Raw genomic sequence first — 22006 nt, 5'->3', positions numbered from 1 at the left:
ATCGGTTTGAGCGGTACCGTTTCATAATCGTTTCAAGTCCATAATCTACATAAACAACCTAATCCGTCCTTACATTTACATTACCAGCCGCAGTCATGCTCTCACATCCAGCAGATATTGTGTGTTGCGCTGTGGTTCTTTGCAAATGGAAGTTTTTATATGATGTCGGAGATGCAGAACACTACAGTAAGGCAACTGTATGGAGGACAGTCAGAAAAGTTTTCCTGGCTCTGAAACGACTTTTACTCATCATTGTGCATGGGATTGCAGGTGAATGATGTAGAGATCTGTTAAATTCATTTTAAATCATATTCTGTTAATGACATTGTGCTGCAGCCTCAGACTGGGATTAGTCATTTTAATTTCTTTTAGGATTTCCCAGTGTGATTGGCTGCATAGATGCACACACATCCCCATCACAGCTCCCTCACATCATGAACAGGAAGTCCATTCACAGCATAAATGTGCAGGTAGGCTACAGGTAGACTGACTACTGTTTCTAAATGTTAAAGACTGCATCATAGTTCAACATCTGTCATTCTCTGCACTGTCCGGATCATATGTGATGCTGCATACATCATTTCTAATGTGGAGGCCAAGTGGTCTGGGTCTATTCATGACTCCAGGATTTATGGAGAGTCTAACCTGAGCAACAGACTGCAGCATGGTCAGCAGCCTAAAGATTTTCACAATAGAATTCTCTTGTCTCTCTCCTTTAATATGCTCTGATGTATCCACTATACATTACAGGAGAGTTTGATGGCCTTCTGCTGGGTGACAGGGGTTACCATGCCAACCCAGGCTGATGACCTCATACCCTGACCCTGAACCAGGCGCCCAACAGAACTTCAACCGGACTCACTGCAGGACCAGAGCCTGGGTGGAGATGACCATAGGCCTGCTGAAAGCCCGTTTCCAGAGCCTACATCTCCTCAGGGTGACCCCTGAGAGGGCCTGTGATATTACTGTGGCATGTGTTGTTCTTCATAATATTACTATTAGAGGAGAGCAACACCCTGCCCTACAAACTGAAGACCCAGATGATGACCCCATCCACCTGCAGCTATCCAGGACAGCAGAGCAGTCAGAGACACCGTATGCAATAATCACTTTAGAGTTGAAGTCACCATCATCACCACCACAGCAAATAAAGACATGTTACACATTTCATTTGGACTTCTTTATTTCCTACAAATAAAAGAGATAGTTCAGTTAATGTTCCAATAGTTAACATAATTCACCTGTGACCATCACCCACCTCTAACTTGTGCTCCAGTATTTCAATTCCCAGATCTGCCCTCCTAATCTGTTTTTTGGATTTTTCTCAGCAAATGCAGTTTGTAAATCCGTTTTACTGATAACTGGGATTACATAGAGAACATTCAATTATACAGTTGCACATGAATTCCATGGAATGAACCTCTGGTGTTTCCTGAACATCCATCTCACTGTGTCAGTCTGTGCTGTAGAAGTTGAGGAACCATCCTGCGGCTGTCCAGCCATGCTCTGTTAAAAAGGATGAGAATGTGCAATACTTCAGTGTAGGCTAAATGTCACACTCCATATTCCACCCAAAATCTGAATGAGAAGAGAACTATCAGTAACATACCTCTTTATGCCTTTCTGGATCCCCCTCTGTAAAGGCAGCAGACACAGTATCATCCTCTTCATCCTAGATCAGTGACAGTAAACTTAAACTACCATTTGGATCAATCTTTGGAGTGTTGACTACTTACAATTACAAGATATATATATATGCATCCATGACATTTTATACCACCGTTTTACAGGCATCTGCTTTCTTTCTGTTGGCTGAGCAGAAGTCTGGGTTAGTTTAAATAGGCTTAATTATTTAACAGGACATGATATGGATGCAGACATTTAGGCTATGTGTGTATAAAACAACTGCACAGTCAAACAGTCACTTAATATTTAGGCTACTTTACAATGTAAAACATGATCAACATGAAGTACCTCCATGAGATAATGCCTAGGTCTGACCTGTTTGAACAATGTTTTTATATTTCATCTTAAGCTGCTGCCCCGTCGGGATTTCCCCTAAATGAAATAGCTTAATATTCTACCATTCAGACAGTTATTCCCTGTAATATTACAAAGGACTACATTTAAACTTACGCATTGATCCGGGCAGCAGTGTTCTCCACGCCGTCTCTCTCTCTTTTGCAGCTGCAGAGGTGTTGCACTTCTTTCTAAAAACGTGTTCAAACTTGCCATATGAGTGCGTTAAAAACTTCCCGTTCAAAAACGCAGCCTTTCGCTTCCCCGTTTCCATGGTGACTCGTCGAATCGGGGTTCCATTGATGCTGTCTTTTCAGAGTTGCGGTGCACGCGCGTAACACCGGGTCAAACTACTCCAAGTTGATTAACCCAACTCATATCTCATAGTTCTCTGATGACTCCGCCATTGTGGGCCGTGTGTCTGAGGGGAACGAGCTGGAGTATCGGTCGGTCATCATGGACTTTGTGGACTGGTGTGAGCACAACCATCTGTGCCTCAACACCAGTAAGACGAAGGAGATGGTGATCGACTTCAGGAGAAGGACACTCCCACATCCACCAGTGAACATCCAGGGGCAGGACATTGAAACAGTGGACAGTTTCAAGTACCTGGGTGTTCACCTCAACAATAAACTGGACTGGTCCCACAACACCGATGCTCTGTACAAGAAGGGCCAGAGTCGCCTCCACCTTCTGAGGAGGCTGAGGTCCTTCGGAGTGTGCAGACCTCTACTAAGGACTTTCTATGACACTGTGGTCGCCTCTGCTTTCCTCTACGCTGTCGTCTGCTGGGCCCCGGGCAGCACAGAGCGGGACATGAAGAGACTGAACAAGCTGACCAAGAGGGCCAGCTCTGTCCTGGGCTGCCCACTGGACTCTGTGATGGATGTGGGTGAGAGGAGGATGTTGACCAAGCTCTCATCCATCATGGACAACAGCTATCTTATCTTATCTTATCAGCCGTTGTGAAACCGAAAACTCAGAGTTTTCTATCTCAGAGTAGATCAACTCAGAGTTGTGGAAGAAACTCAGAGTTTGTAAAACCTGCTTCGTGAAATAGGCCCCAGTACAGCTGCTACACGAAGGAAATCTGACAGACATGTTTGGTTCAACAAACAAACAACAAAACACCTCTGACATGGAATTACTTCCTGTACAGTGTGAAAATGGTCCATTATCACTTCATTCAAATTTAAGAAAAGAATGTGACTGCTTTTTGTTACCATCTCTTCACATCTTGAGAATCTGGAAGATGATTCTATTTCCTCTTCACCCCCACCCCCACCCTAAAAAACAAACTAATTCCTTAATTTCTCTCTTTCATCACCATATGCAGTCTTTGTTTCACAACCTTTCTGTTTTGCTTTCTTTCTTCTCTTTCACATGGTCTACTGTTTTGGCAGTGTTTTGCCATCTGTTGTCCTCCACATGGACCACCTCTCCTTCCTCAACACCCCATTGGCTGAGAGCTGAGCTTCCTCAGAAGCTATTGGCTGGGAGAGGGAGGGGTTTTCCTTGGTGCTATTGGTTGGAAGGAAAACAGTTAAACTGGCCCCCTGCTCCCCTCTCACATGCAGCAGCATACTTAGCATGCAGCCACCAACCCTTGGTACAGAGTGTATGTGCGTTTCTTGGAAGATTTCCTGTCTTCTAGCTAGAACAGGTGGTCTGACAGACTGCTCCACCAACTGACTGACAGACTTTTTCACTTGCTGTTCATATGTTCTCAAAGAATTGGATTCTACCCAAACCCACTACATTATAAACTATAAACACCTCACCCAGGGGTGTGTTAGGTGTGAAAACCTGTTTGCAGCATTTCTCTGGTTTTCCTTCCCATGGTGCACAGTGTCCTGCAGACACTCCTGAACTCAAACTTCACATTTTTGGAGCTGAGTGTGCACTGTAATTGATTGATTGATTGATACCCATTGACTGTATAAATGCAGTCAAATTGTAACAGTTATGTCCAGTTTTTCCAAAATATAGTTCAAAATTGTAAAATCTAACGCTTTTTCCCAAAGCAAGTATAGCAACTTGATTTAGGCTGGGTAGAATATTACTGATGCCAATTTTTGCTTATTTTTTAATAGTAAGTCCAATTTTTTTTTCATCTCTTTTATTTCAGCCGTTTTAGTTGTATTTACATTTTCATTGCTAAATTGAGTTTGTAGATCTCAATTCTGGATCATAAATATAAAAAAATATTGCAACAAACAAGAATTTTTCAGGGAACCCATAGGGAATGTTGTCTGCAAATAATGCAAGTCACTGACTTAAGTTCATCTGAAAAGTAAATTTTATTACTGATTTTAAGTGTTGCATTCAATATTTTTACATTCATAGTATACAATCTGTGTTAAATTGGATTTTTCAGTTCTAAGCTGTCTGAAAACAGCACAACAAATGAATCAATAGCAAAATAAACAAAAAGCATATTTATATATTTTCTACATTCACCAGCGGCACATTCTGCACTGCTGTAACTGCATGGCTTTGACTTGGCCGATAAAGCTGGTTCTGATTCCAATTCCAGTTCTGATTCCTCGTACAGCTGATTTGAATCCAACACTCTGAATGTATCCTTCTCCAGAGCAGGTTAATTGTGCTGCATTAGTTACACACGTGGACAAAATTGTTGGTACCCCTCAGTTAAAGAAGGAAAAACCCACAATTCTCACTGAAATCACTTGAAACGCACAAAAGTAACAATAAATAAAAATTTATTGAAAATTAAATAATCAAAATCAGCCATCACTTTTGAATTGTTGATTAACATAATTATTTAAAAAAAACAAACTAATGAAATAGGGCTGGACAAAAATGATGGTACCCATAACTTAATATTTTGTTGCACAACCTTTTGAGGCAATCACTGCAATTAAACGATTTCTGTATTTGTCAATGAGCGTTCTGCAGCTGTCAACAGGTATTTTGGCCCACTCCTCATGAGCAAACAGCTCCAGTTGTCTCAGGTTTGATGGGTGTCTTCTCCAAATGGCATGTTTCAGCTCCTTCCACATATGTTCAATGGGATTCAGATCTGGGCTCATAGAAGGCCACTTTAGAATAGTCCAACGCTTTTCTCTCAGCCATTCTTGGGTGTTTTTGGCTGTGTGTTTTGGATGGTTGTCCTGTTGGAAGACCCATGACCTGCGACTGAGACCAAGCTTTCTGACACTAGGGAGCACATTTCTCTCCAGAATGCCTTGATAGTCTTCAGATTTCATCGTACCTTGCACACTTTCAAGACACCCTGTGCCAGATGCAGCAAAGCAGCCCCAAAACATTACTGAGCCTCCTCCATGTTTCACCGTAGGGACGGTGTTCTTTTCTTCGTATGCTTGGTTTTTGAGTCTATGAACATAGAGTTGATGTGCCTTACCAAAAAGCTCCAGTTTGGTCTCATCTGTCCAAAGGACATTCTCCCAGAAGCTTTGTGGCTTGTCAACATGCATTTTTGCAAATTCCAGTCTGGCTTTTTTATGAGTTTTTTTCAGCAGTGGTGTCCTCCTTGGTCGTCTCCCATGAAGTCCACTTTGGCTCAAACAACGACGAATGGTGCGATCTGACACTGATGTACCTTGGCCTTGGAGTTCACCTTTAATTTCTTTGGAGGTTGCTCTGGGCTCTTTGGATACAATTCCAACGATCCGTCTCTTCAATTTGTCATCAATTTTCCTCTTGCGGCCACGTCCAGGGAGGTTGGCTACTGTCCCGTGGGTCTTGAACTTCTGAATAATATGAGCCACTGTTGTCACAGGAACTTCAAGCTGTTTAGAGATGGTCTTATAGCCTTTACCTTTAAGATGTTTGTCTATCATTTTTTTTCCGATGTCCTGGGACAATTCTCTCCTTCGCTTTCTGTTGTCCATGTTCAGTGTGGTACACACCTTTTCACCAAACAGCAGGGTGACTACTTGTCTCCCTTTAAATAGGCAGACTGACTGATTATGAGTTTGGAAACACCTGTGATGTCAATTAAATGACACACCTGAGTTAATCATGTCACTCTGGTCAAATAGTTTTCAATCTTTTATAGAGGTACCATCATTTTTGTCCAGGCCTGTTTCATTAGTTTGTTTTTTTAAATAATTATGTTAATCAACAATTCAAAAGTAATGGCTGTTTTTGATTATTTAATTTTCAATAAATTTTTATTTATTGTTACTTTTGTGAGTTTCAAGTGATTTCAGTGAGAATTGTGGGTTTTTCCTTCTTTAACTGAGGGGTACCAACAATTTTGTCCACGTGTGTACAATGATGATCTAGCAATGTAAAAGTGAATCACCTTCAAGACAATGAAAACTGTGCTTTTAGGCTCAGCATGACTTGTTAACTCATTAATCTCACTTCACAGCACACCCCCCTGATGTAAGGTTTACCTCTGACTATCTGCACCCTTTACCTTAGTTTATAATGCTTTCAGTGACATTCTGCTGAACAACTGTATTTTTAAAAAGTAAAATAAATAGAAATATCTGCTATTTCTACTGTCTGTTTATGAACTTAGCATGTTTATGAACTTAGCATAGTACCAAAGTAAGAATTAGTAACAATTTAGCTGTGATAGTAGGAGTTTTTTTTTTTTTTTAAACTTTGGACACTGCCTGTCACACTCCCTGTGCCAGTAGTCTGATTCAGCCAATTTGGAACAGCTGAGGAGAAGCTCAGCTGAGGAGAAGCTCAGCTGAACTCAATGCACAAGCAGCTCAGTATAAAGCCTGGATCCGCCAACAGCTGCGGTGCCGGTTCATTGCTCATCATCCAAGCCCACGATGCACTCCGCTAAACCCTGCACACCGTTCCCCTGTCTCCTGCACGCTGTTTTCCTGGACTCTATCTCCCCTTTGGACTTGTTACCTGTTTCCCTGCCCTCGCCACGTTTCTCCATCTGCTCCATCCGTTCAGCCCGCTTCCACCCTCCAACCCCTGGACTTTCCGTGAGTCTCTCTACCCCGTAGTTTAGTTTTGTTTTGTATTTAGTTCTACTCGGCCTTCGGGTCCACCCTTAGTTTAGTTTAGTCCAGTTTATTTTCCATTCCCGTTGTCTCCCACCTGCTTCCTTATTTAAGTATTTGTCTGCTTTTTCTATTAAACCCTTATTAATCTTACCCACCTGCTTGTGCCTGCTGCTTGGGTTCTACCCTTTAAATCGTGACAGAATGAACCGTCCACCCAAGAACCCAGCAGGCATCTCCGATCCAGTAGACCTCTCCGCGTCCCCTGTAGGCGCTATGGATGTTTTTTTTTAAGCCAGGGAAGCATTTAGCTATTTTTAGGGGCCTTTATACCCAGGTAGATCTATGGAGGAATGCCGCCGGACAGGCAACTAGGGACGCAGCGGTGTTGGAGGGGCGCAGGTGGGCTGCGAAGAAGCCGGGGTTAATCCCACACATTCCTCGCGACCTTCTGCAGTTCCTGAACGCCCCCCTGACCAGCCTGCCCGGTTCCCCGAGCCATTCCCCTGACAGTCCACCTGTTCCTGGTTCCTCGCTAGCCGCAGAGCCTGCCACCACAAAGGCTGGTCACCGAAGGCGCGGCTTAAGAAGAAGACGTAGGTCCCCAATCCCCGTCCCTGAGGAGCTCTGCGCCACCTCACATGCGGTGCTGGAGGGGCCCCGTGCCACCTCGCCCCCAGCGTTAGAGGGGCCTGATGCAGACTCACCTTTCGAGCAGGTCGACGCTGCCACTGTCTCTGTGCAGGTCGACACCGTCTCCTTCCTCGTCGAGGAGAGGCCCCGAGCCACCTCACTCCCTGCTGAGGAGAGGCCCCGAGCTGCCTTACTCCCTGCTGAGAAGAGGCCCCGAGCCGCCTTACTCCCTGCGGAGGAGAGGCCCTGAGCCACCTTACTCCCTGCGGAGGAGAGGCCCCGAACCGCCTTACTCCCTGCGGAGGAGAGGTCCCGTGCCGCCTCCCTCCTGGTTAGGAGAGGCCCCGAGCCGCCTCCCTCTCTTCTGTTCCTGTGGGGGCCATCTCCCCGACTCCTGTCCATATGGGAACCATCGCCTTGTCTTTGGTTCATTGGGGGCCTGTTGCCCCGTCTTCCGTTCCTGTGGGGCCCATTGCCCCTGCCTCTGTCCTTGAGGGGGCCATTGCCCCGTCTCCAGTCCAGGTGGGCCCTGCAGCATTGAGGCTACCAGCCTCCCCTGCAGCTTTAAAAGAGCTAAAAGCTCTTTCCGCAACTGCGGAGGAGCTTAAGACTCTCCTTGCAGTTTTGGAGGGGCGAATAGCTTCCCCCGTGACCATGAAGGAAGCTAATGCTCCCCCTGCAGCATCTACGGAGCCAAGAGCTCCCTCTGCCACACTTCAAGAGCAAGAAGCTCCCCCTGCAATTTTGAAGAAGCGAAGAGCTTCTTCTGCAGCCTTTCTGAGGCGCCCCGCCCCTCCCACGTCATTGATAAGGCGTAGAGCCTCCTCGGCAGCCTTTAAGGGGCTTAACGCCCCCTCGACGGTCTTAAGGAGGCATAACGCCTCACCCAAGTCCTATTTGAGGTGGCTTCCCGCCTCTCCCGCAGCCTTGGTGGGGCTTTCCGCCTCCTCCGCGTCCTTGTCAAGGCGCTCCGCCTCCTCCGCGTCCTTGTCGAGGTGCTCCGCCTCCTCCGCGTCCTTGTCTAGGCGTTCTGCCTCTGAGAGGCATAAAGCCTCCCTGGCGCCTTTAGAGGAGCTTAACGCTCCCCCCGTGATCTTATGAAGCCAAGAGCTTCCCCCGCGGCGCCTAAGGAGCCAAAGGCTCTGTCAGCATCCTTTAGGAGGCGTTCCGCCCCCTCTGCTGCTTTAGGGAGGCGGCCCGCCTCCTTGGCAGCCTCAAGGAGGTGTCTCGCCTCCTCCGCGTCCTTGTTGAGGTGTCCCGCCTTCCCCGCGGCCCTTGGTGAGCCGCCCCGCCTCCCCTGAGCCCTTGAAGAGGCGTAGCACCTCCTCAGTAGCTTTGAGGTGGCATAGAATCAGAATCACTTTATTCATCCCCGAAGGGAAATTCAGTTGTCAGGGTTCTTATCTGTTTAATTTTGAATTGAATAGCCTGACTGCTGATGGCAAGAAAGGTTTCCTAAATCTTTCGGTCTTGCAGCGCAGGGATAGGAGCCGTCCATTGAGGTTTCGTTGTTCATTGAGGCAGATGTGAAGTGGATGATCCATGTTTGTCAGAATGGCCTCCATCTTGCTCAGTGCCCGTCTCTCCACCTCATCCTCCAATGTGTTCAATGTGATTCAATGATTCAATTCTATGCCACCTCAAAGCCCCTCCTCGGTAGCTTTGAGGTGGCATAGCCCCTCCTCAGCCGCCTTGAGGAGACGTAGCATCTCCCCCCTAGCCCTGAAGAGGCATATCGCCTCCCCTGGATCCTTGAAGGGGCGTAAGCACCTCCTCAGCAGCCATGTGGGAGCATAGCTCCTTCCCGGCAGCCTTGAGGCGCAGCGCCTCCTCCCTAACCCAGAAGAGGCTCAGTGCCTCTCCACCAGTTCCAAAGTGGAGTCACGCCACAGCAACACCAAGTGGCGCCCCTGCTGCAACCTTCCCAACTGGTCCTCCTGCAGGCGTAGTCTCCTCAGTCCTGTCCCTCCAGTCCTTTCAGTCTCTCCAGTCCTTTCAGTCCCTGCAGTTCCTCCTCTCCTTTCTGTCCCTCCAGGCCTTTCAGTCCCCCCTGTCTCTCCTGTCCTTTCAGTCCCTCCTGTCCTTTCAGTCCCTCCTGTCCCTCCGGTCCTTTCAGTCCTACTCCCCAAGAGATCCCCTGGTCTTAGTGTCGCTCAGTCCTTTTTGGCTTGATTCAGTCCCCAGTTTCGAAAAATTACCAGTCCCCAAGTTAGCCCCGTCCAGTCCTAACCCAGTTCCGTTCCAGTCCACTCCAGTTCCGCCCCCCGGAGGGGCCACCGGCTCCAGTTCCGCCCCCCGGAGGGGCCCTATTGTCGCCGGTTTGCAGTCCGGCCACCGGCCGACAGGGTACATCTGGTCACCTTCTCAGCAGAGCGGATGATGCGCTGCAGCCTGCTCTTGTCCCGAGCGGTGGCTGCAGGGTACCAGACGGTGATGGAGGAGGAGAGGATGGACTCTATGATGGCTGTGTGGAAGTGCACCATCATAGTCTTTGGCAGGTTAAACTTCTTCAGCTGCCTCAAGAAGGACATCCTCTGCTGTGCCTTCTTGGTTATGGAGGTGATGTTCATCTCCCACTTCAGGTCCTGGGAGGTGATGGATCCCAAAAAGCGGAAAGACTCCATGGTGAGCACTGTGGAATCAGAGAGCTTGATGGGAGCAGGGGGGGCTGTGTTCCTCCTGAAGTCCACCACCATCTCCACTGTCTTCAGGGTGTTGAGGTCCAGGTTGTTCCTGCTGCACCAGGTCACCAAGTTGTCTACCTCCAGTCTGTAAGCAGACTCATCCCCATCAGAGATGAGGGCTGAAAATATTCCAGGAAAACATGGCTGCTTCTTGGAAAAAGAAGAAATGCACATGTTGGATTTTTTTCTGGAAAAAAACAAACAAACAAACAAAAAATGCCAAGTAAATTTTATTACTGATTTAAAATGTTGCATTCAATAGTTTTACATTCATAGTATACAATCTGTGTTAAACTGGATTTTTCAGTTCCAAGCTGTCTGAAAACAGCACAACAAATAAATTTAGTCCTCAAGGGTGCTTGTATGTTCACACAGGAGCTGCAAGTTTGCTATAATTGATTGAAGGTGTCTAAAAGAGCAAGAAGAAATATTTGCATGTTGTAAACTGTAACGTGTATGCTGAAAATTTGTGAGCTCTGGGAAAAGCAGTCTGAGGAACTGATCTGAGTTGGAAGGTCAATGATACTGCTGTGTGTAAACTGTGTTGTTTTCCCTCTCTAATTTGACTCCACAGTGCTCACCACTTCCACCTTAGCGGGATCCACGGTGACACCACTCCGATCAATGGCATGGCCAAGGAATTTGACAGACTTGCATAGCAGATGACATTTCTTGGGGCTAAGCTTGAGGTTATTTCCTCTCAACCTCTGAAACACAACTATAAGCCGGTTGAGTGCCTCCTCTTCAGGTGGTGCAAAGACTAGAAGATCGTCCAAATAAAGTAAACTGGTGAAGCTGAGTTCTTCAAAGATGTTCAACATTATACACATAAACAATGCTGGACTGTTACATAGCCTTTATGGCATTCTGTTGCACTTACACAGGCCAACAGGTGTTGTGATGGCAGTGTCCTCTTCGCACATGGGGATGTTGTAAAACCTGGAGGTTAGGTCCATAGTGCTGAACAAGGTGTTGCCCCCCCAAAGCTGCAAGACAATCTGTTTGATGAAGGAGTGGATGGGCGTCTTTCAGAGTCCATTCAGCCACTTGAAGTCTGTGCAAATCCTAAGACTGCCATCTTTCTTCCGTTCCATGATGAGAGGGGAAGCATGATCACTAATAAACTTGCAAATTGAGTCCTCCATATCTGTGAGAACCTGTCGAAGCTGCTGGTAATGAGCAGGGGGCACTCTCCTGTATGGCATTCGGAATGGGCGGTCATCTGTCAGACGAATGTGCAGAGTACAAATCCAGTAGCCTCTTCACAGTCTCGCGAGTGTCTTGAGAAAATGTCCTCGAGCTCTTTAACAAGCTCAGCTAGTTGTCTCTTGGATTGATAACTTCCATGGCATGAATCAATGTCAAGGTTGGACAACCCCAGGTTGTCATTTAACAATGTGCTGAAAAGAAATGATTTGCTCTTGCCAGATTCTGTCACAAACAAACAATGCTGTTTTTGGGAAGTCATGTTTGACTTAACAGTCATGTGACAAGCTGAAATGCAAACTGCATTTACACAAAACAGACAGTATAATGGAAAATTTATATTCATACCCATTGCAGTAAAATTTGCCAATCTTTTAGTGCATGATAAATAAATACATTGATAATTAATCGACATTCAGGGACAAGCAGTGTGGGTGTTTGACAGAGTTCACTTTTCTTATTGGCTCTGGAATAGAAGCTGTTTTTCAGTTTGTGATTTGATGGAACTGAAGCATCGGCCTGAGAGTAGTGACTTAAACAGATGGTGTCCAGGATGGGATTGGTCCTTAAGAATGTTTGCTGCACTACTGAGGCAGCCAGAGCTAAACAAGTCCTCTAAAGAAGGCAGTGAGCAGCTGATGATCCCTGATGATAAACAAGCAAAATGTGAGTTAAAAAAAAACAAAAAAATGTGAGTTAAAAAGAATCTATAGCAGTTTATATATTTAGGTAGAAAAACTTAGATTGCACATTGTTTTGAAATGCGCAAAACATTCAGAATTCATAATATTCTCACCAGAAAGAAACAAACTCCTTTTAAAGATGTTGAAATTATTTTTGCAGTGGTGTTACCTCAGCTCAACTTGCTAGAGTTGCTCTCCCAATATATGCCTGCAAGTTCAGTGTTTGTTGGTGCAGACAACAGACTGACATAAGTATATCCATGTTAACATGCTAACACTAGTGTCCAATCATGTTCAGAGTTGAATATTTATGGACTTCAGCATGAAGTCTAAAATGGTGCTCTGTCTAGCCTATAAACACACACATACATTCACACTGTATGTTTGTATCCAATTCTCTCTGTAATTTTACAGCCTGCTGGAAAACGCTTATGTACACTCACACACACACACACACTGTACAGTTCAATAAACCCACAGTTGGGCCCTATAATTTTATCGGCAATCAGCAGGACATACAAACAAAATCCCCACAATTCTCGGAGTTGTCCCTGTAATTTTATAGTGAGATGCTGAATTCACACACACACACACACACACACACACACACACACACACACACACACACACACACACACACACACACACGTATACAGTTTGGAGAATAATATTTCTGTTCAACCCTGCATTCTACAGGGTACATGCCATCCCCCCACAGCAGCACACACCAGATGGACATCAGTGACAAATGCTCTTCTCAGAAGACACCATCAAAACACTGAGGATTGTCTGTGAATTAAATACTGCATGGAGGGAGGTTGTATATGTGAATGTGTGTGTGTGAGGATTCAAAGATGCATCACATGATACTTGATGCAAGACATCTGCTTTCCATCTTCTTCAGTAGACAAATCTTGCAACAAGCTTGTTGCTGAACAGGAATAACTGTCAAATTATGTCTTGATAGACTAATCCATCTACTTGGAGTTTTAACTGGATTCTGTTCAATGTCCAAACAAGTCCCATAAATTGCACACTGAATGCAAATAAAGTTATTCACTGCAGTCATCTTTTATTTTTAGCTCAACATCAGGCAATGTATGCATTTTACAGCATTTTAACATTTACTGTATTTTAACATTAGTGTACCATTTTCTTATCGTATATATTTAAAATAATATCAAATTAAAGTACTTAACAATTTTTAACCATTGTCATTCATATCATTTCTTTTACGAAAAAGTTCAGTTCTCTGAAAATATTACTAAAGAAACAGAATCTTAAGTTAAAAAAAAAAAACTCTGATCTGAAAACTCATTTTTCACTGAGTTATTTTGTAGACTTCAATGATGGCATGTCATCCTGGCCTAGATGCAGCAAAAACAGACCCAAATTATGATGCTGAGAACAAACATGTTTTACTGATTGCAGTGTTTATTTTTCTTTTTCCAAATTTAATGCATTTCAACCAAAAATGAATTTCTTTGGTCCCAACAACTGTCTTGAATTACCTCTAATTATACACAATCTTTTTGAATGTGGATTGGCGGAGTTCAGACTCTTTACAGATGGTTATGTAACTTTTTTCCAGGCCGATGAGCATTAACAACTATTTTTCTGAGATCCTTAGAAATCTTCCTTGTTCATGCCATGGTGCACCTCCACAAACATCTTGTGAAGATCAGACTTTGATAGAATTTCCTTCCTGAAACAAAACAGTGTCTCACTCATGGCAGACTGTCGTCCCATTGCATAAAACATTCATCCATCCATTTTCTATACAAAGCTAAATCCTTTGTAGGGTCGTGGGGGAGGCTGGAGTCTATGCTCGTTGAATGGTGCAAAGACAAGGCTCACCTCGACAAGTCACTAGTCTGTCACAGGGCTGCACAGAGAGACAGATAAACACACTCACATTCAAGCCATCACACAATTTAAAATTACCAATTAACCTCAGCCTATTTTTGGACTGTGGGACTTCACACACAAAGGATCCCAGTCAAAGGTTGGGATGCATTCCAAGGGTTTTCTGCCTGTTGTAGTGCAGTGCAGATGTATGACAGCAGTGGTGGGTGAGGGCACGAGACCCTCATCAAAAGTAGTCCAGTTAAACAAGAAGAGAGCGCTGGGAAGATCCCGTCAAACATTCATGTTTTCAGTGTCTGAAATCCATTGAACCATTGTGCAGCCCTGATTGAAAATGCCTGAATCTACTTCAATCTTCAAATTACCCACTACTTGAGGCTTTGTCACCTCAGATATTAAATATTAAATTTATTTTCTCATTAAATGAATTACCAAATATAGTGTTTTCCTCTCATTTTTAAAATTAGGTTGTCTTTATTCACTTTGAGGATTGTTTTGTCCACATCTACTGCTTTACCAGATTGACTTTATGTTTCATATCATTATATCTTCGAACCACTGTTAGTCTGGTCAAGTTTTTTAGTTAGTTTTTTTTTTTAAACGTTTTTTTGACCTCTACTTGCCGATCTTCAGTCCATCTTTTGAGTCATCCTTTTGTTTGCCTACCTTGCATATACATTTTGCAAGTATATATCAGGCTTGGTTTTATTTGACTGCCTCTCTGTGATGCATTTAGGTTGAATATTTGAGTCGTGTCATAGGTGATGCAGGTGGTGAAAAGGAACAGAAACATGAAAACAATGACACAGGATTTAAGTTGCCTGGAAAATCCAGACTGACTTAATTTATGTATTAATATAAATACAAATAAAGGCAGTCTGGCATTGTGATGACAGGAGACGATTTCAAAAAGGAGGGGCTAACAAATGCAGCTTGAACGAGAAAGAACCAATCAGCGTAACACGAATGTGACGCACAAACAAATCGACCTTGTAGTCCATGTAGTCCAAACAACAATGGCATGCAGCCAATAAAGCGTCGCGGTGAATGATTACTGCCGTTTTTGTCACAAAAATCTGCGAATACATGGGGTACTCTCAAGTACAACACTTATTTTTGAAAAGGCTACGCAACAAAAGACTCCTTCCGAACAATTAGTGGTGTTAGGAATAACTTTAAATCGGAGCCAAACCAAGTCGGTGTGTATGTGTAAAAGTTGCTTAAATTTACTCACACATTTGGAATGGGATTTTCCTCTGTACAAACAATGGCAAGAAGCCGAAAGTAACGAGCCATCCACTGCCTCCTCATCGTCGGAAACGTCAAGTGAAAAGAGGCAACAACTAACGCCATCCAAAACGCCAAGAGACCACAAAAAGATTCGCTTTGGCCCCCCTCCTCCTCCTCCGGCATCATCTTCGAGGCGCTGAAGATGACACAGCATTAACTCCCACCTCCCGTGCTATGATTGGTCATACCAAACTGTCCCGGGAGGGAAACGCGATTCAATTCGCCCAATACCAAACTGAGTCTCCTGTATCTCCTAACATGGAGATAGGAGATTACATGGAGATTCAGTTTGGATTTTCCAAGCTAGGATTTAAGATATTCATAAACTAAGCCTTGCAAAAAAAAATTTTTACAAAGAAATACTGCATTAAGTGGGTTTCTTGGACATTATTACTTGCAAGGAACCTTTAAATGACATGGGACAGAGGCACTTGTGGATCTACAGTCACTAGTCACCTTTAGCTAAGACTGAGAAGGTTATTAAGAGAGATTTATCAGTCTACTTAAAGGTACCTTTGGGAACCTTTAAATATACTAACTTCCGGGTGCTGGGAGACGGCAGCCTGTTGCAGCAGCTCCAACTCGACTCTGTGCTGCTGCAATACCTGAATTTCCCCTCTGGGGATCAATAAAGGATTATCTTAAATCTTATATCTTTTTTTTTTCTCTTTTCTTTTTTTTGTCTGCAAGTCTGCTCAAAAATGACACCAACCAACCATGGTGTCATTGATTAAGCTTCATGTGCAATTTTTTTTTCTTCTTTGTGACTGTGACCATCACCTGTCCTCATGGCAAATTAACCTATCATGTTTATTTCAAGCTGTTTCCTACATTATGCCATTGAGGGCTGTGCACACCAAGGTGAAACATAAAACAAACACAGGACAGACAGAAAGGTGAGGCATAGACAGTGTTCTAAGAGAAAAGGTGCATTTTATTTGTTTGTGCTCTTTAATTCACACCTTAAAACCAGTTACAAATCTAAGACCCTTCACAAACACCAAATACGACAAAATCCCAACTGGATCAATCATGAAGATGTCAGGAGACCACAAGAAGGATAGATAAAGCAGAGTGAGATCCACAGACAATAACCCAGCAACCTCCACTGACTCAGCGACCGGAGGAACAAACTCTATTGAGTTTTGGTAAGTGCCGGTGTGGTGAGTCTGGCATGCATGAAAACCTCCACCAAAAGGAAGGAGCTGTCTCTTCCAGCCCAAGGAGGTCCACACAGCCCCCCCGCAGGAGCCACCAAGCGGAGACCCAGCCCAGGAGCCCGGAGTGACCCCCGCCGACACAGCCAGAGCCCCAAGGCCCGCACAGCAGAACGGGCCATAGCAGACCCCCACGGCGCCCCTTTCCATCCCCCCCCCCCCCCAAGGGATGTTTTGTGTGCCCTATTTGTATATTTACAAGGTGTATTGTGCAAAGCTAGTGAAGTGAATTAAGAGGAGCGATCAACGGGGCCCCACCAAGCCAGGCGGAGGGATGTCCGCGCGCGCCCAGCGTCCCCCCATACATCCCCACATCCCAGCGGGCCAGAACACCCCTGCGCACCGCACCCGGTCCCCCTCCCCCTCCCCTCCTCCCCCTCAGCCCCCCAAGCCCCCCACCCTATCCCACACCTGCCCTCCCATCCCACACCCATCCCCCGCCCCACCCCCCAGGGGGAGGGCAGAAGGCAGGAGAAGGAGGGGGAGGAGGAGACGACAAGAAAGGAGAGGACAGGCAGCAGAGCGGGAGGACGAGGGGGAGGGAGGAGGGAGGGGGCGAGGGAGAGGGGACAAGGAGGCGGAGGAAGACGGGAGGAGGGAGGCGAGGGGAGAAAGAAGGCAAGGAGGAGGAGGGGGAGAGGAGAGGGTACCACGGGGCACCCAGAGACCCACCAGGCCGGAACCGCAACCGCTAGCCGAAGAGCAACAGGCCATGCCAGAACAGCGCCGCCCCGAGCCCCCGGGCAACACCCCCGCACAGCACCCACCGCGGGCACCGGGAGACGGCCGAGACGCAGCGCGACCCGGCAGAGACCCGGGGGGCAGCGCCCGATCCAGACGGCCGCCAGGCCGCCGCGAGCACCAGGAACCACGGGAGGCCAACGACACCACACAAAGCGGCCACCCCCATGAAGAAAACACGACAGGCGGCCCAGCCCGACCGGGCGCCAGACCCAGACGACCGCCGACATTTTAAGTCGCAAATGGCGACCCGGCGGACGCCCAAACCAGGCGCCCGACCGAGCCGAACCACCCACCACGCCACCTCACAGAAGCAGCCACCCCGCACAACACCACCAGCCCCCCACGACCCCCGGCCCCTGCCCAAACCGAGCGCCGCCCGGGGAACAAGGCCAACCACGTCGAGCCACAGGGGACAGCACCTGGAAGATTAGCCAAGCATGCAGTGACACCAAGCTAGCCATTCATGCATATAGACAGAGGATCCTGAGGAGTTGTTGACTGTAAGTTGTTGTCGATACGGCCCGCTCGGTCCTGCTGACAGCGACTGGGTTCCTAACTGAAGACAATCATTAGTTACACAATGCCAACATACATAAGCAGCAACATATATTGGGGTGATGTGGTGGCTCTCGCTAACAGGCAGAGTCAGGTTACCAGGTTTAAGTTAAGGGAGTTAACATACGGGGACCATGTTTGTATAAAATTTAACAACTGATTTTTATTTGAAGCTGAGATTTTCTCCATTGAAATGTGATTTATTAGGAGGTTCAACCAGAGGTTAATGTTCAGAGATTGCTTATTTTTCCAGTTAACAAGGATTGTTTTTTTGGCAATGGCGAGGGCTACAGGTAAGGATTGAGATTGTTTGCGTGGTAGGTCCATTGTTGCTAAGTCGCCGAGTAGACACAGACTTGGAGATAAAGGAATCGTGCAGTTTAAGATTGCGGAAAGCTTTTCTGAGACGTTGGTCCAGAAATTTTTTACGGGGGTGCACAGCCATAGAGCATGAAAATAAGTATCAGCAGTGTTCTGGGAGCACTGGAGACAGACGTCGAAGTCGGAGAATCCCATTTTGTTCATCATATATTGAGTAATATGTGTTCTATGGAGGATTTTGTATCGAATGAGTTGTAAGTTTGTGTGTTTTGTCATTTTAAATGCATTATCGCAAATTTGAGTCCAGAAGTCTGGTTCCGGAGATATAGATAAGTCTGACTCCCATTTAGAGATGGGTAAATGTATTGTATCAGTGCTTAAGAGTAACTTATATATTTTAGAGAGGGTTTTAGTTGTTGTCGAAGAAAGCTTTATGATTGCTTCAGCTATTGCCGGCGGCCAGAGCGTGCTTTGAAGTGTTGGGATTCTTTTCTTAATAATATTTTTAACTTGTAGATAATGTAAAAAATTCCCATTTTTTATTTTGTATTTTTGAAGCAAGTTTGTATATGACATGAACGTATTATCTGAGAAGAGGTGGTGGAGATGTGTGATTCCATTCTGCTCCCAAACAGCTAAATGGAGCGACTGATTGTTAACCTGAAAATCAGGGTTGTACCAAATGGGAGAAAACTTACAGGGCTCCAATTTAGAGTTTGCAATTTCTAATGCCTTCCACCAAGCGGTCAAGGTGGAGGAAATCATTGAGTTTTTAGAACAGTTATGTCGTTTGATGGATGTTGTAATAAATAGTATGTCTGAAAGTCTGATGCTATTGCAATCCTTCTGTTCTAATTCTAACCAACAGTTGGCATCTCCGGTAGGTTGTGTCCATAGAATAAGATATTGTAGCTGGTTAGCTAAATAATAATGCATAAAATTTGGTGCTTCTAGACCTCCTTCGGATTTATTTTTCTGAAGAGTAGATAGACTGATTTTTGCTTTTTTATTATTCCAGTAAAATTTTGTGATAGCCGAGTCCAGCGACTGGAACCAGTTGGACGTTGGTTAGAAAGGAATCATTGCAAAGAAGTAATTTATTTTTGGTTGGATTTTCATTTTGATAGTAGCTATTCGTCCCATAAGAGATATAGGGAGATTGTTCCAGCGCTGTAGGTCATTGGTGATGTTATCCAGTAATGGGGCAAAATTTAAGTGAGTTAATTCAGATAATTTAGGTGAAATTTTTATGCCTAAGTATTTTAAGTTGCCTGTAGGGAAAGAGTAGTGAGGGTCCTGATCAGCAGGATTCCATGAATTTTCTGTGATCAGAAGTAATGTTGATTTTGTCCAATTTATGGAATAATCTGATAACTGTGAAAATGTAGTTATTAAATTAAATACTTCCCTTAATGAAGTAGCCGGTTCTTGTAAATAAAGTAATATATCATCTGCGTATGAATTAATTTTGTGTTCTGTTGCCCCAGAGCGGATTCCTTGGATCCTGACATCCTGGCGCACAGCTGTTGCCAACGGCTCAATGAATATCGCAAATAATAGAGGAGAGAGTGGGCAGCCCTGTCTGGTGCCTCTCTGTAAAGTGAAAGTCTTTGAGGCGATTCCATTAGTGGTGACAGTAGCTTTAGGAGAATCATATAGTGCTGACACCCAGTGAATAAATGACTCTCCAAAGCCAAGCTTATTTAGAACAGCAAAGAGGAAGGACCAGTTAACTTTGTCAAAGGCTTTTTCTGCATCCAACGATATAATAACTGCCTTTTTGTCCTGCCGCTGTGACATGTTAATCAAATTTAAGAGCCTTCTTACGTTGTTGGTAGATTGTTGACCTTTAATAAAGCCGGTTTGATCATTATGTATAATTGTTGAAATTACTGTCTCTAGTCTAGATGCCAAGGCTTTTGCAATAATTTTAATGTCGGTGTTAATTAGTGATATCGGGCGATAGCTTGACGGAAGGGTCGGGTCTTTATCTGGCTTTAATAAAAGTTAATTGCTGCTGTGTTCATGTGAGGCCGTATGTGACCACTGGTTTTAATTTCTGTTACTAATCTAAAAAACAGTGGAGCCAGCATTGACCAGAAGTGCTTCAGAAATTCGGCCAGAAAACCGTCCGGACCTGGTGCCTTACCATTAGGCATACTGTCTAGAGTACTGGACAGCTCATTTATGGACAGTGGAGCATCTAGGATATTTTTATGTTCAGTAGATAACTGAGGTAGCCTAGCCATGCTATACCCATGTTTCTGACGGCACAAGGGTCTAGGGAAGCTCGACAGGGAGGGAGGCGGGCTAAAAGGTTGTCTATCAAATCCCTCTGCAGCAATTGGGTAGGTATACAACCAATCAACGCAACGAATAGGCTGACGTAGTTCCGAGAGCACCGGCGGATTGTGGCTAAGTCCCATTAGCTTCCCAACCAGCGGAGCCGTGGAGCCAACTGGTATATTAAGGATTTGCCATATCCCGTCGGCATAAGTCCAAATATGTCTTTCTTCTCAATGAAACACTTAAGTGCTGTCCTTTGTTTATCTTTCAAGTTGAATTTTAGCTTCAAATCTTTCAGGGCTGTGGCCAAAGCCGAAAGATAACTGTTTATTGTGCGCCGGTTGTTTCTGTCAGAATCGTCACGCCTCTGTCGTCACTTCGTTACGCCCGCCTTCTGACTCTACACTTCATGGTGATTGGTCCGGCCAGTTTTAGGAGAATCCAGCCTCGAGCCTTATGGAGGGTAACTAGACCCTCCCTGGCAGAGAATTAAATTCATTGCCATGGGTTGTCTAGCGCGGCTAGGCTATAACTGAGACATATTTAAACTACTGAGAAATGCCTCAATATGCTCAGGGTTGGGTTTGTTATTTTCTGAATACAGATTCCAATAATAAGTGTAAAAAATATGATTAATTTCTTCTGGTGATTGCGTATACTCACCAGTTGTCCCTTTTATCGCTGTTATGAGAGATTTTTCCCAATTGCGTTGGAGTTGGTTTGCAAGAAATTTACCTGATTTGTTATTATGCTCAAAGTTGTTGTATCTCAATTGTTGTATTATAAACTCAGTGCTTTTGGATAACATCTCATCTAGCTCTTATATCTTATATCTTATAAATCCTTTTTTTCAAGACAGTTTTTTTTCTTCTGAGTTAATGTGTGAAAAAATTCTTGACCAGGGTCCACTCAGCAAAACAGCATAATACCAAAATTAAAAATCGCTGCAACAATTTTTTATCAAGTGTGAAGCAGAAACTGCTTCTCCACAGGAGATTTGTGGATGTCAAAGGTCGAGGCTCTATATCTTAATGGACTGCTCTAGCTTGGAGAAAAAACAGAACTCTATTGTGTTCTGGAAGTGGATCCTCAAAAGACCTTTGGCTTGTCAAGGATTTAAGATCATTAACTGGTGAGATGTCCCCTTCCCATCCCCTCACCATCTAAGTCACCCTTTCACCTCTACATCTCTCCCTGAAGTCCTGAGGCTGGCTCAAGTCCTGACAATAAAGTGACTCAAGCTAAAGATTGTGTCCACACACAGCTGTTCATTCAATCTTATTATTCAAATTTTAATAAGGCTCCTTTTCTACAAGGAAAAGTAATTTTGTTGTTAGGGATGCAGGAAACGTAATCAAGTTTCCAACAAAACAAGGGATAAATTTGATCCATTAGTCTAAATCACTGGGGTATTACAATGTATGACGCACCGATGCCTCTAATTTACTGTGGGGAGTCCCCATCTGCTTACAAAACAGGCAGGCATTTCTGTAAAGCATGCAAAAAAAAAAAAAAAATTAATCACACATCTAACCAGGATT

This window comes from Acanthochromis polyacanthus, chromosome 5 (assembly GCF_021347895.1).
Source record: "Acanthochromis polyacanthus isolate Apoly-LR-REF ecotype Palm Island chromosome 5, KAUST_Apoly_ChrSc, whole genome shotgun sequence".
Classification (NCBI taxonomy): Eukaryota; Metazoa; Chordata; class Actinopteri; family Pomacentridae; genus Acanthochromis; species Acanthochromis polyacanthus.
Note: the sequence above shows the minus strand (reverse complement) of the source record.